Source organism: Peromyscus maniculatus, chromosome 13, assembly GCF_049852395.1.
Source record: "Peromyscus maniculatus bairdii isolate BWxNUB_F1_BW_parent chromosome 13, HU_Pman_BW_mat_3.1, whole genome shotgun sequence".
NCBI lineage: Eukaryota > Metazoa > Chordata > Mammalia > Rodentia > Cricetidae > Peromyscus > Peromyscus maniculatus.
The window spans coordinates 9,052,148-9,068,120 of NC_134864.1; the positions used below are offsets into that span (position 1 = coordinate 9,052,148).

At 47.9% G+C, this 15,973-nt stretch overlaps 1 protein-coding gene across 38 annotated transcripts in view; it reads left to right on the plus strand.

Moving 5' to 3' along the window:
- Lrrfip1 (LRR binding FLII interacting protein 1) overlaps nt 1-15,973 on the plus strand; it is a 132,310-nt gene that overhangs the window by 24,741 nt on the left and 91,596 nt on the right. The gene's annotated exons all lie outside the window — the stretch shown is intronic.

Sequence of the window (15,973 nt, forward strand, 5' to 3'; positions counted from 1 at the left end):
CTCTTCTGGCCTTCATGAGCACTGCATTCACAGGGTCCAGCAATGCACATGTGGAGGTGTGTGTGTGTGTGTGTGTGTGTGTGTGTGTGTGTGTGTGTGTGTGTCTACACTCCCAGTTTACTGTGCCTTTATTCATAGCAGCCAGGGTATAGCAACAGATGTCGGGTGGAGAAAATATGGCAGGCTGAGTGACATTGGGACACCATTCCGCCCTAGAGAAGGAAATCCTGACCCTTGCAATGAATATGGAGACCACTGGCGACAGAAATAAACCCAGCACATAAGACTGCCTGATCCCAAGTAACTCGGGATCTAAAGAGCTGAACTCTTACAGAAGCAGAGAATTGAACCTCAGTTACCAGGGCCTGGAAGATTGAAGGTGTGGGAAGATGTTGGTCTCAGAATAATGTTGAGGGGAGGCTAGAGAAGTGAGGCTGTGAAGAATAGCCATTCGGGAGACCGAGCACGGTGTCTTTCTTACCACATGTGGTGCCACTGACCGAGGAAAGCAGTATTCTGGATATTTCCTAACCCCAAACTTGGAAGCTGCAGAAACAAGCTGTGTAACTTTTAGGCAGAGCTGAAAGGACTCCTGGGAGTGAGCTGGCTATAGCGATTGGTCAGAGCAGACCATAAGCCGGTGGTCTTTGGGGGTGACGACAACGATGTCCTGAATTAGATCGTCTGGAGGTGGCACTGCTTATGAATTTACTAAGTCCTTGAATTGCACTCTTGACGTGGAGGGATTGTGAATGGTCAGTGTGACGCCTCTGTGTGCAGGGGCCAGGGCCAGGCAGCATGCTCACTCCCCAACGGGGGCCTCTGCAGAGGAGCGGCCTCAAGACGTGGCTCTCTAGAAATAGCTCTGAGTCGGCCTTAGACTTCAGAACCATTTGTCACCTCAGCCTCAATTCCTTTGCATTTTGTCACTCAGCCTGGCTTGGCACCAGGGTGTGTCGGGTGGTGCCCTGCTTGTGGATTTACCAGAAGTTCTTGGATCGCACTCTTGAAGATGGGTGTTACGGTTGGCAGATACACTTCTGAAAGAAAGCGGTTCCCCCTCACGTAGTCCAACCCCTCTTCTTCTGTGTCTGCCCCCTCCCCAATTTCGAGTACTCTTTGGTTCACTGTGAAGATGGGAGGGGGGTGCTGCGTTTGTTGTCACTGGGGGTTCGTCCTGCTCCATGCCCCCTCAATGCACAGTTTTACAACACGGAAGCCTTTTAGTGTAGACCAGGTGACCACAACAGGGATGACTCCCTAAGTGGCCCAGCTCCACTCATGGCTCCCCAGTAGCTGGGGCCATTGGCAGCAGCACTCCAGCAGGAGATCCTGCACCCAACCCTGCCACATGTGTTTTCTGTTGGAGCAGCAGCCCTAGAGGAGACCCGGAGGCAAGCCTGTCACTCAGGGCTGGCCTGGGCTCCCATTTTATAGGCCAAGGCGCAAGGTGCAAGGAACAGGACCAGGCAGTGTATTGACTCCCCCCCCCCCGCCCCACCTCCCACCCCGAGAGCCTCTGCAGAGGTACAGTCTCAAGAAGTGTCTCTCTAGAAATAGCTCTGAGTCGGCCTTGAAGTTTAAAGCCATTTGTAACTTCGGCCCATTCCTTTGGATTTTGTCGCCTGGCTGGCCACAGGGGTGTGTTGGAAGGCAGCAGTTATTAGGCGCTGCTCTCCAAGGGTGTGGCTCAGGCTGTCCTGGGTGAGGGGGACAGAGGAATAGGCTGGGTACTGGATAGAGGGCAGCTGTTAGCCACTGGCTGACTCCATCAAAGACAGCCTATTAAAAAGGCATTCCATGAGGACTGGGGAGACGGCTCATCAATTAAGAGCACACGCTGCTCTTGCAGAGGATGCAAGTTCCGTTCCTGGCACCTGTATAAGGCCTGTAACTCCTGCTCCAGGGGGATCTGATGCCTCTGGCTTGTGTGTGTGTGCGTGCGCGTGTGCGCGCGCACGCACACACGCACACACACACACACACACACACACACACACACACACACACACACACACACACAATTTTAAAAAGAAAGAAATTGAGGCCAGGAATGTGGTCAGTTGGTGAGAGCTTGCCCTTCATACACAAAGTCCTGGATTTGATCCCTAGTATAAGAAAAGGGAAAAAATGTCACGGGCCACCTGCTCATATCAGAATGGGACCTCTGCTAAATACTTGCCAGATTTAAGTGAAACTATCATTGTAAGTCAGAACTAGAAGGAATCTTAAATCATATTTATCTCCATCCCAGTTCCTATTTGAAAACTGGGATTCAGGAGGCCTATGACCTGCCTGAGACGCCACAGCGCCCCATGCCCACCCGGTGAACCACACATCTCCACGGGACTGATGCATCACATCAGGTCGCCCAGGGTCTGCCACGGATCCTCCAGTCTGACAAGGCTGTCACTCTGTGACTCCAAGGCCGGTCTGTTCACGGAGGAAGTGACTCACACACTCATGACAAAACAACTCAGTCATCCAGGAACTCCGTGAGGGAATGGCTGGCAAGTGGAAGTCAGATCTTAACCAGGGCAAGGGCTTGAGACAGAACATCGGCCACAAAGAGCCGAGCGAAGCGTGCTCCGCAGTTTCCATGGTTTTAGATATTTGGGTGGATTTTTGTTTGGTGTTCAGGAATAACTTTGCTTGAATGTTAAGGGTATTTGGCATTTTAGAGTGTTGGCCATTATTTTACAGCGTGAGTCACTATGTTGGGATGCGGCCCTTGCTGATGCCTTTGAGACCTGCCTTCCTCAGAGTCACTCAGCCAGGAACTCAGAGTCTCCCTGTCTCCTCGTTTAGCCCCCTGCATCCGGGCAAGTGTGTGGTGGTCAGCTCGGGGACCCGAGAAGGTGTTTTTGTGCTTGGACTTCTTCAAGGCTGACCCCTCCAGGACACCACTGTCAGAAGTATCTTTTCATTTTGTGTGATTGGCTGAGCTGTACGAGGGACGGGACCTGCACGTTACACACGTCAGGCGAGCATTCTGCCGCCAAAGCGCGCGTCAGCTGTATCCGTTACTTTCTGTCGCTGTGATAGAACGCAGCAACTAAAAGCCACTCGCGGAAGAATGCGTTTGTCTTGGCTTATGCTTACAGAGAGATAAGAGTCGGCCACGGCAGGGAAGCGGGACAGCAAGCAGCAGGCGTGGTGGCCAGGACAGGAACGAGAGCGCACGTTTTCAAACTGCAAGAACGAAATAGAGAACGGGAGCAGAGCGAGACAATAAACACTTAAGTCCCGCCCCCAGTGATGTACTTCCCACAGCAAGACTACCTTTTAACCCCCCCAAAACAGCATCCCCGACTGGGGACCAAGTGTTCAAAAGTCTGAGTCTGTGTGGGCATTCTGGCTCAAACCACTGCACCAGCCTTTATTATTATTATTATTATTATTATTATTATTATTATTATTATTATTTCAGGACAGGGATCTTTCTTTATTGTCCTTGTTGATCTGACAAAGCAACTTAAGTAAAAAGAGTGTTATTTTTTTTTTGGCTCACAGTTTGAGGGTACAGCCCATCATGGAGGGTAAGGCTTGGCATCAGGTGTACGAGGTACTGGTTACCTTGTGTCTGAAGTCAGCAAGTAGGGATAAATGAATAGTGGTACTCAGCTGGCTTCTTTTCTCCTTTATGTTCAAGACAGGGCCCCAGCTAGTGGGATGGTGCCACCACAATTAGGATAGGTCTCTCCTCAGTTAAGACTCTCTGGATAAACATGCCTGGAGGTGTGTCTCCCAAGTGGTTCCAAATTTAGTACAAAATTGAATGCTAAAGATCACTATCTCACGGGGTCTTGCTATGTTACCCAGGAAGGCCTTAAATGTAACAATCTTCTTGCCTCAGACTCCCAAGCAGGTGAGATCACAGGCTTATACCCGGGTGGAAGTGATCTTTTTGAGTCACAGTCGCATCTCAACGAAGTGCAATTATTTTGGTTTGCTTTTTGTTAAGGAAGCCCTCAAGACCTTCTGACAGAGAGGGTTTATATTGGTGGCTAGATTGACACCTACAGGTTGTCTAAAACATAAATGACTCCAAAACCTCTCACCACTGAGTGCTAAGTGGCTTCTGGTTAATTCCCAGGCTACCAGCATGTCTGTCACCCTGAAATGAGCGGGAAGCACACAGGACAGACCGACAGTCTCCTAATCAACCAAAGCCCATGTGCTCACTTGCTTTGTGACTGGATATGTACAGGACACTGGTTTAAGTCCATGACGTGGTGCAGCTGCAGGGGCACATACCTGCAGAACCAGCTGCTTGACGTAATGAGCTCAAGGTCTGAAGACAAACCTGGGCAACTGAGTGAGATCCCGTCTCAAAATACAGAGATAGAGGTGTACATAGTGATGGAGGCAGGTGCTGGGCGGGGAGATTGCTGTGCAGGTGCAAGGCCCTGGATTTCCATCCCCTGAACCCACGTAAGAAGCCAGACATGGTGGCATATGTCTATAATCCTAGCACTGGAGAGCAGAGCAAGGAGGATCTCTGAGGCTCATGGGCCACCTAGTCTTTCTATTGGTGAGTCCTAGGTTTGAGACCCTATCTCAAAGAGTAAGTCAGTAAAATAAGGTAGAGGGACTGTGGAATTGGCTCAGCAATGAAGAGCATGTACTGCTCTTACAGAGGACCCAAGTTTGTGTCCTAGCATCCATGTTAGGTGGCTCTCCACCTGTAACTCTAGCTTCTGGGAATCCGATATCTTCTTCTGGAATCCAGTGACATTGTACTCACATGCACATAGCCGTCACACACATGCATGTAATTAAATAATGATTAATAATGCCATTTTAAAATGTAAAAGGTAAAGAGCAACAGAGAACCAGATATCCATGTCTGATCTGGCAAACACACACACACACACACACACACACACACACACACACACACACACACACACACGTGTGTGTATGTATGTATATATCAATACACACATGTATCTATCAACACACACACATATATGTATAGATCAACACACACACACACACACACACACACACACACACACACACACACACACACGCACACACACACACACACACAAGAAACCAAAGTTGTTCTGTTTATTCACTGTGGGAAGCAACTCAGTAGGCTGGGCTTGGTTAAAAGCCAATTATGCAAACAAAAGGATAAAAATACTAACCCTCCAGTGAATTAAGAGACAAAAACAAAAGAAGTATTGCTTTTTGCCCACCGGCTTTCTAATGAGCAAGGCCAGCAATCCACAGAATTCTGCACACCTCCAGCTCTCACTTCTGGGTCTCCTTTTGATTTCATTTTGTCAAATGTGAACACTTGACTTCCAGTGTGAAATTCATTCATGCATTAAGACATTTGTTTTGTTATTGTGGATGTTTTGTTTTATTTTGAGCCTCAACTCCCTGAACCTGTAATTTATAACCAAGGGTACACAGGGGTGAGAGGTGGGGTAGTGTTGTTCAAATCTTAGATTAAAAAACCCAGAGCCAGATGTCAGGGTGAAAGCTGAAAGATCAGAGAAGCCGAGCAGCCAGCCACTAGTTCTTACCTCTGCGAAATCCTCACTCTAAAGAGTGTTTCCTCGTGCCTTATATACCTTTCTCTGCCCTGCCATCACTTCCTGGGATTAAAGGGGTGTGTGCTTCCCAGTACTGGGATTAAAGGCGTGTACCACCACTGCCTGGCTCTGCTTACAGTGTGGCCTTGAACTCACAGAGATCCAGATCTCTGCCTCCTGAGTGATAGGATTAAGGGTGTGTGCAACCACTGCCTGACCTCTATGTCTAATCTAGTGACTGGCTCTGTCCTCTGATCCTCAGGCAAGTTTATTAGGGTGCACAATGTATCACCACAGGGTAGGGTGATCTTTCTCTGAGTGTCACGTGTATCTGGCCTAAATGTGTTTGTTAAGAGTTGGGTTTTGGTACCACCAATGTTAATTGTGTACTATAAATGACCTAGGTCATCCAAAACAAACCATGCTGTATAAGCAAATTGGTATTGACTCTATAACACCTGGGTTATACTGAGAACATTTTTAAGTCAAGAGTAATTTTATCGGGAAGAATGAAGTATAGACTTTAAGACACTTGAACATTTTAACTTTGCTGATATTACATGGACATCTTTGTTTCTGGCACATTGATGAAATATATAGTTTATTAAATCAAAATATCAGGGCTGGAGAGATGGTTCAGTGGTTAAGAGCACTGGCTGCTCTTTCCAGAGGACCTGGGTTTGATCCTCAGCAACCATATAGCAGCTCACAACTGTCTGTAGGCTCAGGTCCAACTACTAGATGTATTTTTTTCCTTTTGGGACTTGAAGATATATGACATAATGTCACAAACTGACCTGAAATGTTTTGTTCCAAAGAAAAATCCAATAATACTACCTGTAACTGGGACAGGCTGCGACTCTGTTCTTGACCTGGCTATTTATAGAGAAACCTATTTTCTCCGAATTAAAACACAGCCGTTAACATTAAAAACTAGAACCCGTTTAACTAAGATGATTAGTATTTGGGGGTTTTAGCAAATGATTGCTTAAGGTGACCAGTCTGTGGGATGGAGAGGGAAAGGGTCACTCCAGTTTGAATGTGTGTGTCCTTCAAAGTCCATATTGAAGCCCTAACCTGAGAGGTGGCAGTGTAGAGAACTGAAATCTTCCTATTGGGTGTGAGGGTGGGGCCCTTGTCAGTGAATCAGTGCCCTTATAAAGGAGGTTCAGGGGAGGACATTTGACCACGCCCACAGTGGGAGGACACAGTGGGGAGCTCCATCTATGAAGCCCAAAGGGGCCTTCCTAGACACTGAGCCTAGCTGCACCTTGGTCTTAGACTTGTAGCCCGCAAATAGTTGCTGTCATTAATAAGACACCAAGATACTGTGTGGGTGTTTGTGTACATTTGTGTGTGCTCAAGTGTGTGGAGAGATCAGAGAACAGCTATATATGTTAAGCCTTGGGAAAGGTCCAACTTGTTTTATTTGGTCTCTCACTGGCCTGAAACTTTCTAATTCAGTTGGCCTGACTGGCCTGTCAGGGATCTGTCTGTCTCCGTTGTCAAGGTTACAGGTACACACTGGCTGCTATTTTTTTATATTATTATTATTATTACTATCCATGTGGGTTCTGGGGATTGAACTCAGGTCCTCACGCTTACATTACCAAGCACTTTACTATCAGGTATTTCTCCCGGCCACAATCTGTGCTATTTTATTCTAGTGGCCTGACAGGTACACAGAATGGCTTCCGAGCTTCCCATGAGGGTGCCTGGAGAGAATGGTATGATGATATACTTGATTCATAGACTAGAGACCTTCAGGGCCAGTGGGGTGCCTATGAGGAGCTAAGATGCCTCTGCAGGTGATGTGTGTGAGGTAGCTGAGGGTTGCCCAAGTGGAATAGTTTAATAAACAGTCAGCCCTGTTGTGGTGGTTTAAATGAGAATGGCCCCCACAGGCTCATAGTGAGTGGCACTATTAGGAGGTGTGGTCTTGTTGGAGGAAGGGTGTCACCGGGGGTGGGCTCTGAGGCTTCAGATGCTCAAGTCAGGCCAGTGTCATTCTCTCTTTCCCGCTGCCTGCTGTTCCAGATGTAGATTCTGGGCTCCTTCTCCAGCACTATGTCTGCCTGCATGCCATCATGCTCCCCGCCATGATGACAATGGACTAAACCTCTGAACTGTAAGCCAGCCCCAATTAAATGTTTTTCTTTTTAAGAGTTTCTGTGGCCGTGGTTTTTCTTCACAGCAACAGAAACCCTCACTAAGACACCTGTAGGACTGAATGAATAGGGGAGAGCAGGAAGTCACCCACCACAGTGGGTGGCCCATCCACATGGGGCCATGATCTCTCTTTAAAAGTCCAGGAGATCAGAGCACTGAGGATGGACAGAGGAATGGCTTCCTGAGGAGGATGTGTGGAGATGGGCAAATGGGATCCTCAGAAAGGACACAGAAAAGAACTTCACTTGTGTCTTACAGGAGGCAGGTCCCAGGGTCCTCATCCAGAGAAATCTCAGTGCTGTGCATGGACATGGAAGGGCCATGGTCCACTGAGTCACAGCTGGGACTTCAGTGGGACTGTGCATGGAGAGGGGAGGCCTCTTCCCCGGAGCTGGGATCTTGGCAAAGGCTGGTTGTGTCTGTCTACACATATGCCTGTGGCAGCCACCCAGAGCTTCTGCCAGATGCCACTGTTGAGTTCTCCATAGTGCCACGGATTGGCCCCTCAGCAAACAACAGGAACCTGGACATGGAGCAGGGTGTTGAAGGCTGGAACGGTGCCACCTCTGGAAGAAGCCAGGGATGCTCTGTGTATCCCAGGGAGGACTTTCTAGAAAGGAACACTGCTCAATGGCTTGCGTAGTCTAAAATTTGAAGGCGAGTGGCCTGGTCTTTGGAAGCCTGCTCTGCTACTTTCTTAGGACCTCTCTGTTTGAATCTTTACATTTTGAGCATATCTTTTGTAATCTTTCTAAATGTGCTTTTTCTGCCGAATGGCTTTTAAGTGTTCTATCTTTCTATTTGTGTGACTCACAGGGTATTATTATTATTATTATTATTATTATTATTATTAATTGAAGCTGATGGCTTTCTCTTCTAAAAGTCACTGTGGCGAGCATCCCCTTGTGGTCCTTTGTGTGCACATTCCCAGTTGTTGCTTCTGGTTTGGAGGCAAGGCTGACAAGAGTTAGACTATTGGTGCCTGCTGCTGGTTGGGATATTTTTGTTTGTTTGTTTTTTGTTGTTGTTGTTGTTTTTTGTTTTTTGAGACAGGGTTGCTCTGTGTAGCTTTGAACCTTTCCTGGATCTCGCACTGTAGACCAGGCTGGCCTTGAACTCGCAAAGATCTGCCTGCCTCTGCCTCCTGAGTGCTGGGATTAAAGTTATGCGCCATCACCGCCCGGCTGCCAGTTGGGATTTTAAAGAGGGAAAAGTAACACATGCTCTGAGAACGATCTGTCAATTGGCTTTTTTCCACAGAGGAAGAACTCTGAAATGTCCAAAGTGAAGCTGTCTAGTGTGTCTGTATCACAGCTGGTGGGCATTGGCAGCATCACCAAGAGAGTGGGTGGGTGGCAGCCTCGGTGCTTGATGGATGAGCCATGTGGCCTCAGACAGGTCACCTGTCAAGACTGGGAAGAATGGCACTGGCCTGCTTGGGAGCGTGGCTCTGCCAGATCACCTTTGGAAGCTTCTTCCTCTTTTGTGACTTGAAACAAGAGAGGAAACGTGTCAAGGAGGTCAGGATACAGCATTGTGAGGATTCCAGCAGAGCTGAGGTGAAGAAGGTCCAGCTGCCCGACTCAGCCCAGCACCTGTTTACACAATGATGTGGGAGACATAACATCACCAACTCTCAGGACTGTCACCGCTGATTGAGCAAGCAGTCATCAGGGCGCTAGTGCTAGGGCACCCAGAGGATATCTGAAGAGTGGCCCCCTCAGATGGTGCACTTTGTATGCCCAGAAGAATGCTGCTACACTGCCTAGCAGCTATGGGACCTGCACAAGCTGTTCCATGAGCCTTGATGTCCTCATCTGAGGTTGGAGACTGTGAGCATCCTCCCCACCAGGCTGCTGTGGGGACTGAACGCCATGTCAGACAGTTCTCCCGAGAGCTGGCTGCTGTCACAATTGGCTCCTCCTCTTTATCCTCCTCTCTCCCCCTTAGAAATGGCTCCCTGGCCAGGCAGTGGTGGTGCACGCCTTTAATCCTAGCACTCGGGAGGCAGAGGCAGGAGGATCTCTGTGAGTTCGAGGCCAGCCTGGTCTACAGAGCTAGTTCCAGGACAGCTAAGGCTACACAAAGAAACTCTGTCTTGAAAAACCAAAAGAAAAAAAAAGAGAAAGAAAGAAAGAAAGAGCTCCCTGAGACTCCAGCAAGATCTGGGTGGTGCCAACCGCTGTGCTAGGCATCCTGAAGCTTCTGCCTTCCTAGGCTCCATTCTACCCCTCCCATCCTCTCTGGAGAGACTGACAGCATCTCTCAGGAGACCCTCCCATCCTCCCTGGAGAGACTGGCAGCATCTCTCAGGAGAACCAGTCTGTTGCCTCCACAATTATCCTGGAGGTACGTGGAGGACTCCTCTGATGGTCCTGTCCAAGTTACAGCCCCTCGTGTGACTGCAGGGGAGGTAGTCAGCACAGCAAAGTAGTGTCCCCATAGCCAGCTCCTCAGCTCCTTCAGGAGACAGCATGTAGCTGTGCACTGGCCGTTTGTCCCCCTCAAAACAGAGTGAGAAATGCCAGTCAATAAAAAGCTGAGTTGTGTGCTCCAGGAGGACTCAATATTTGAAAGATTAAAAAATTACAATGAATGAATTAATATTAAATACATAGGCTTCTCTTATGGTTAGACTATTTATTCAAAGTGGATAGGAGAGACCCTTCTGTTCCTGGTAACAGCCTTGTCTCATCCTGAAAAAAAAGTACTGAACTATGGTATCTTAGTTAGGGCTCCTATTGCTCTGAAGAGACACCGTGACCACAGCAACTCTTACAAAGGAAAACATTTCATTGGGACTGACTTATAGTTCAGAGGTTTAATCTATTATTGTCATGTCAGGACGCATGGTGGCATGCAGGCAGACATGGTGCAGGAGAAGGAGCCCAGAGTTCTTAATTGTGGTGGGCAGGCAGCAGGGAGAGAGTGACACTGGGCCTGGCTTGAGCATCTGAAACTTCAAAGCCCACCCCCAGTGACACACTTCCTCCAACAAGGCCACACCTACTCCAACAAGGCCACACTTCCTGATAGTACCACTCCTTATTAGCCTGTGGGGGCCATTTTCTTTCAAACCACCACATATGTGTGTTTTTTTTTTTAAGTTTTATTAAATTTTTATTATGTGTATATGGGGATGGGGTTAGTGTATGTGCATCTGAGTGCAGGTACCTGCCCAGTCCGGAAGAGGACATCAAGATCCCCTGGAGCAGGAGTTCCCTAAAATGGGTGCTGGGAAATGAACTCAGGTCTTCTGCAAGAGCAATATGTGTTCTTAATCACTGGGCCACCTCTCCAGTCCCTGTTATTTTTGAGACAAGGTCTCACTATGTAGCCCTGACTTGGCCTCAAACTCATAGCAATCCTCCTGCCTCTGCTTCCTAAGTGCTGAGCTTGTAGGTATGTGCTACCATGCCCGGCCTTTGAACTGTATTTTAAATGTGGTTTCCTACTGATAACTGGGAGAAGTTGTATACTTTATCATATGTTGAAATAGATCTTACAATACCTAAAAGTGGAGACTATTTGTTTTTAAATGTATTCAAAAGTTTTTAAACAAAGTTCCTTTTAGATTAGATTCTAATAATAATCTCTCAATCGCCTATTTTGTGATTTAAAGTTTTGACTGAAAAATTTTGAGGCTCAGTGTCTTTAAGAAATAGCTTCAAACTGGGTGGTGGTGGTGCACGCCTTTAATCCCAGCACTCAGGAGGCAGAGCCAGATGGATCTCTGTGAGTTTGAGGCCAACCTGGTCTACAGAGCAAGATCCAGGACAGCCACCAAAACTACACAGAGAAGCCCTGTCTTAAAAACAAAAACAAAAACAAAAAGTAGCAGTTTTTCAATTTCCCCACAAAACATGATGAAATTCTTCCACAATAAAAGGGAAGTGTTCCAGAGACTGAGACAGCACACACAGGGCCTGCACACCTCTGCACCAGTTGGGGTCCTAGAGCTAAAAGGAAAAGTGGACACGTGCCCCCAGTCCTAACCCAGAAGCGATCACCAATTGATAATGAAATGAAATTTCATTGCAAATGAAAATTTGGTTTCCTCCACGGGAGTCTCCCTGGGGAAACAAAGGACTCCTAAGGGCGGGCTGCATGCCCAGCAGCAGATGCCAACAGAGAATGAACTCAGGGGCATCTTTAGAAGTTCCTCATCTCGTAACTCATGCCAGAGCTCTTCCTTTTATTTTTAATTTTATCTTACTATTTTTATTTTGTTTTATTGATTTCCTCTATCCTTTTACCCTTCAGATCCTTTGCGTATATATTATGGTTTCCAGTTTAGTGTTCTTATGGGATTCCTGAGAGTTCAAACGGATGCATCTCTGGTTTTTGTGACTTCTCTTGAGCTCTTTTTCTTCTGGTTATTTGTTTTGTCCAATTCCCATGAGTTAGCTTTTGTTTTATCTTATTATATTTTCTCTTATTGTTATCCCACAGAAGCCTGTTTGTTTTCTGAGAGACAGAAAAGGGGATAGAAATCTGGATAGGAGGGGCGATGGGGAGGAGGGGGGGGGAGGAGAGGAGGATCAATCAGAACCAGGATATATTATGTGAGAAAAAGATCTATTTTCAATAAAAGGGGGAAAAGGGAAGTGTTCATACTTTTGGATGAGAGGCAAATTGATTGACACACTGTGGTTACTCCCTGTGTGAAAGAGCAAAGGCGGGATCATGTCTCCGCAGTAACTGTTTCCGGCGTGAATACATTAGTCAGTCACCAAGTTACCCAGCTGTGGGTGGGCCTCCCGTCATACCAATATCATTGAATTTTTCTGTTATTGTGGAAAAAGGAAACCTACAAACTCACTCTCCGTGAAGTCACGACCAAAAGTCATGGTAGATTTTTCTGCCAGGGTCTGAGAATCCCTAGGGTGATGATGGACAGCCCTGGTAGAGCTCAGCCCAGCAAGGCAAACTCTGCGGGCACAAGGAGGGGAGCTGGACAGAGCTCAGTTCTCCAGGAGACGCCCCTCAAAGGCTACACACCACATCACACACACACACACACGCACACGCACACGCACACATGCACACACACACAAACGCACGCACACGCACACTCACACACACAGCCTCCTCCTGCCGCCCACTCCCCAGCACTCCCCAGGGCCCACCAGGGAGGGAAGTCTTCTATCTCAGGTCATGGTGCGTATCTTGGCTATCAGTTACTCGGTGAAGATTTCTCCTTGGCTCTTGTCTTCTCAAAGGAAGGAGAAACAGTGACGAAGCCCAGGTCTTGCTCCCAGGTTTGGGGAGCAAGATTGCATGTTGTGGATCGAAAAGAAGTTATTTACTTATTTATTTGTGTTACATTTGTTTTTGTGTGTGCACATGCACATGCATGCCACAATGTGCCTCTGGAGGTCAGAGAATACCCTTCTAAAGTCAGTTCTCTTCCTCTGCCATGCGTTCCTGGGGATCGAACCCAGGTCATCAGGCTTGGAGACGGGCACCTTTATGAGCTGAGCCATTTCTCTGGCCCCCAAAGAAGTTTTATGAATATTTATGAGACAGGTGGCATATTCATATGGCAAGGCAACTCTTTCCCCTTCCAAATCAAGGTAGATCAGATCTTCCATTTAGGGTATTTCTTCCCATAATCCTCTTGAAAAGCCCACAGGGGAGGTCAAAACTACAAAGCAAATTATATTAATCTTGAGGACACAGACCCTTTCTTGGAGCACATGTGGGTCAAATGGGAACGCATCCAGTGACTGAGTTTCTGATCTAGAGGGAGCAGCCGAACTGCAGCTTCCAGGATGTTCAGCCATGGAGGGACATCCTGACTGACAGGGAGATACAGTTTCCTTGGCTCCCTCACACCTGACTTTCTACCTAACCAGGGCACCAGACATGCAGCAGCTATCCTTGGTTTCCTCCTGTCTGATTCCTTGCCTACCTGGTCTCAGTGTCATTACTATCACCATCGTGGGCATGCAGTATTGTCCATATTTGTTTATGGAATAATTGAACAGGTCGGCTGCAGTGTCGGGGGGGGGGGGGGGGCGCTTCAGTCATTCTGAGCAGACGGCATGGAGACCTGAAGAGAGACACTGGCTGTGGGAAATGGCGGAGTGGTGTGACTGGGGGACGTACTCTGATGATAACCTGAGAGGAAGAGGGTGCAGAGGACACCCTGAGAGCAGTGTCCATCTCTGCTTCCTGTGGCCACGGCTGTTGTGTGGCTCTAAGTTGTACCGCCCACAGGCATCTCCACACTCCTGGGAACAGCCAACTCTCTGCAGTTGCCACCTCACAGCCTCTCCCTCATGGTGAGGGGAAGCATAGAGTAACTACACAAAGCCTTCTGAGTTGGTGCGGGGTGGTAGCAACCCCCTCCTCAAGAGAAGAAGTGTAGGGAGAAGAGCCTGGGGGAGCTTGCTTTGGACCTGTGTGGCCTTTGAGATGTCGTTGGGACTTTCAGGCCAGGCTGAGGTGTCTAGCTGGCAGTTGCTGGAGCCCAAAGAATTTGGGGTTAGGAAAGCAGAGCTGGTGCTCAGTACCATCTAGACCACGTTCAAAGCAGTGGGTCTGCGAGAACCCAGGGAGCGAGAGTGATGAAATGCTCTGCAGAGCGCAAGGACTCTGAGATGCTCCCACAGAGCGGCCTGGGAGGCAAGTGCACCTCTGTGCTGTCTTTCTTTGCGCTGTTCAGAAGGAGGCATGCTGCAAAGAATGTCCAAAGGCTCCTCCAAGCGCCTCCCGTCAATACATCAAATAAGAGCTGAGCAGAAAGGCATTGTTTTGCAATAGCTACTCATTGTTGTTCTTTTGTTTTGTTTTTTGACCTCACACTTGGTGCCTCAGGTTGGCATGGGATGCACTGTGTAGTTCAGGATGGCTATGAACTTGTAATATGGCAATCCTCCCACCTCCCGCTTTTAGCTCTGGGGTTGCAAGCATCGGTTAGCAGCAACACACTACCTGCTTAACTGATTTTAAAACCAAACTTTAAAAGACTAGAAAGCTGCATTTGCCACCTTGAAAGACTTCACAGGACTCTTAAGCTTGGGTCTGAGAATCCTCCAGGGACCTTCGGATAGATTTTCAGATTTCTGAAACTGAGTGGATGGGAGTTACCTTCAGTGATGAAGGCAGGCCAGAACGTCTAGTCCATCAGAAGTGTCTGTGACATCACAGATTTTGTGACGTCTTTTGTCGGTGGCTGCAGTCACTGGGGGAGATGGCTGGCATGTATCAGGGGTCAGTATTGTTGTTGAGGTCAGCTCTGGGGAATTACCATATCAGTTAGGAAGCTCTCAGACTCCAAACCCTCCCTCCCCTGAGCTCTGCTCAGCCCCCTTGCCTGGCCAGCCTAAGCAGAGGGCTCTGTTAACCTGACGCTAGAGGGCAGAAAAGAATTGCCCAGCATACCTCCCTGAAGGGTTCCTGTTTCTCACAGCATTGCCCTAGCAACAGGCGGCAGCTGGTCACCATTCTAGTGTCTGACTCTGCACTAACAGCTTCAAGAGTCATGTGGGAGTTCTTTCTCAGAGGCCAGGGTCCTCCCCAAGCCCCTGGGGCCCCGTCACTCGGGCCTTGTCTCCAGCCTTAGCTGTTTGAAATCACTATGCCTGTGTTCCTTGAGGCCCTTGGCCTTGGACAGCCCAGCTACGGGCACCTGCTCACTGTGTTAAAAATAACCCAGGGCTGTCTTTGTGCTGACTAGACCATGGCTCACACACGGTGTCGGGGTTTAAAAGACACACTTACTGAGTATCACACTTAGCAAGTATGCTTGCCAAGGGTCTGGTTTGGGTGTAGCACCATTTTGGTTTGTAACTTAGAGTATTCTGAAGGGCTCATGCCTCCCTAGCGTACCAGAAGGTCCCTAACACACACAGAAATAGGCAAACACTTAAAAAAACAAAAACAAAAACAAAAACTGTTGCCAGACTAACTAATTAATTGCAGTTGCCTAGGCTAAGTTTGTTTTTCTCCTAGAGAAGGTTTGAAAGCCTCTGGAAACACACAAAAAAGGATTTTTTTTCCTTCCATTTTTTTTATTTCTTTCTTTTCAAAGAACGAGACAGGAAATTGAACCTTGTATTATGTGCCTCTTTAAAAAACAAAACAAAAAACGGAGCACACTCATGGAAAACACCAGAAAGAAAAGGCAATAAAATGACTCCTTCCGTCGTCCTCATCAGACCCTTCCCCTCGGGAACCCTGAGGAAGAGCGGGAGGGGGAGGGGACACCAAGGAAACAGGGTCTTCCAGACACAGCAGGACCCACACAT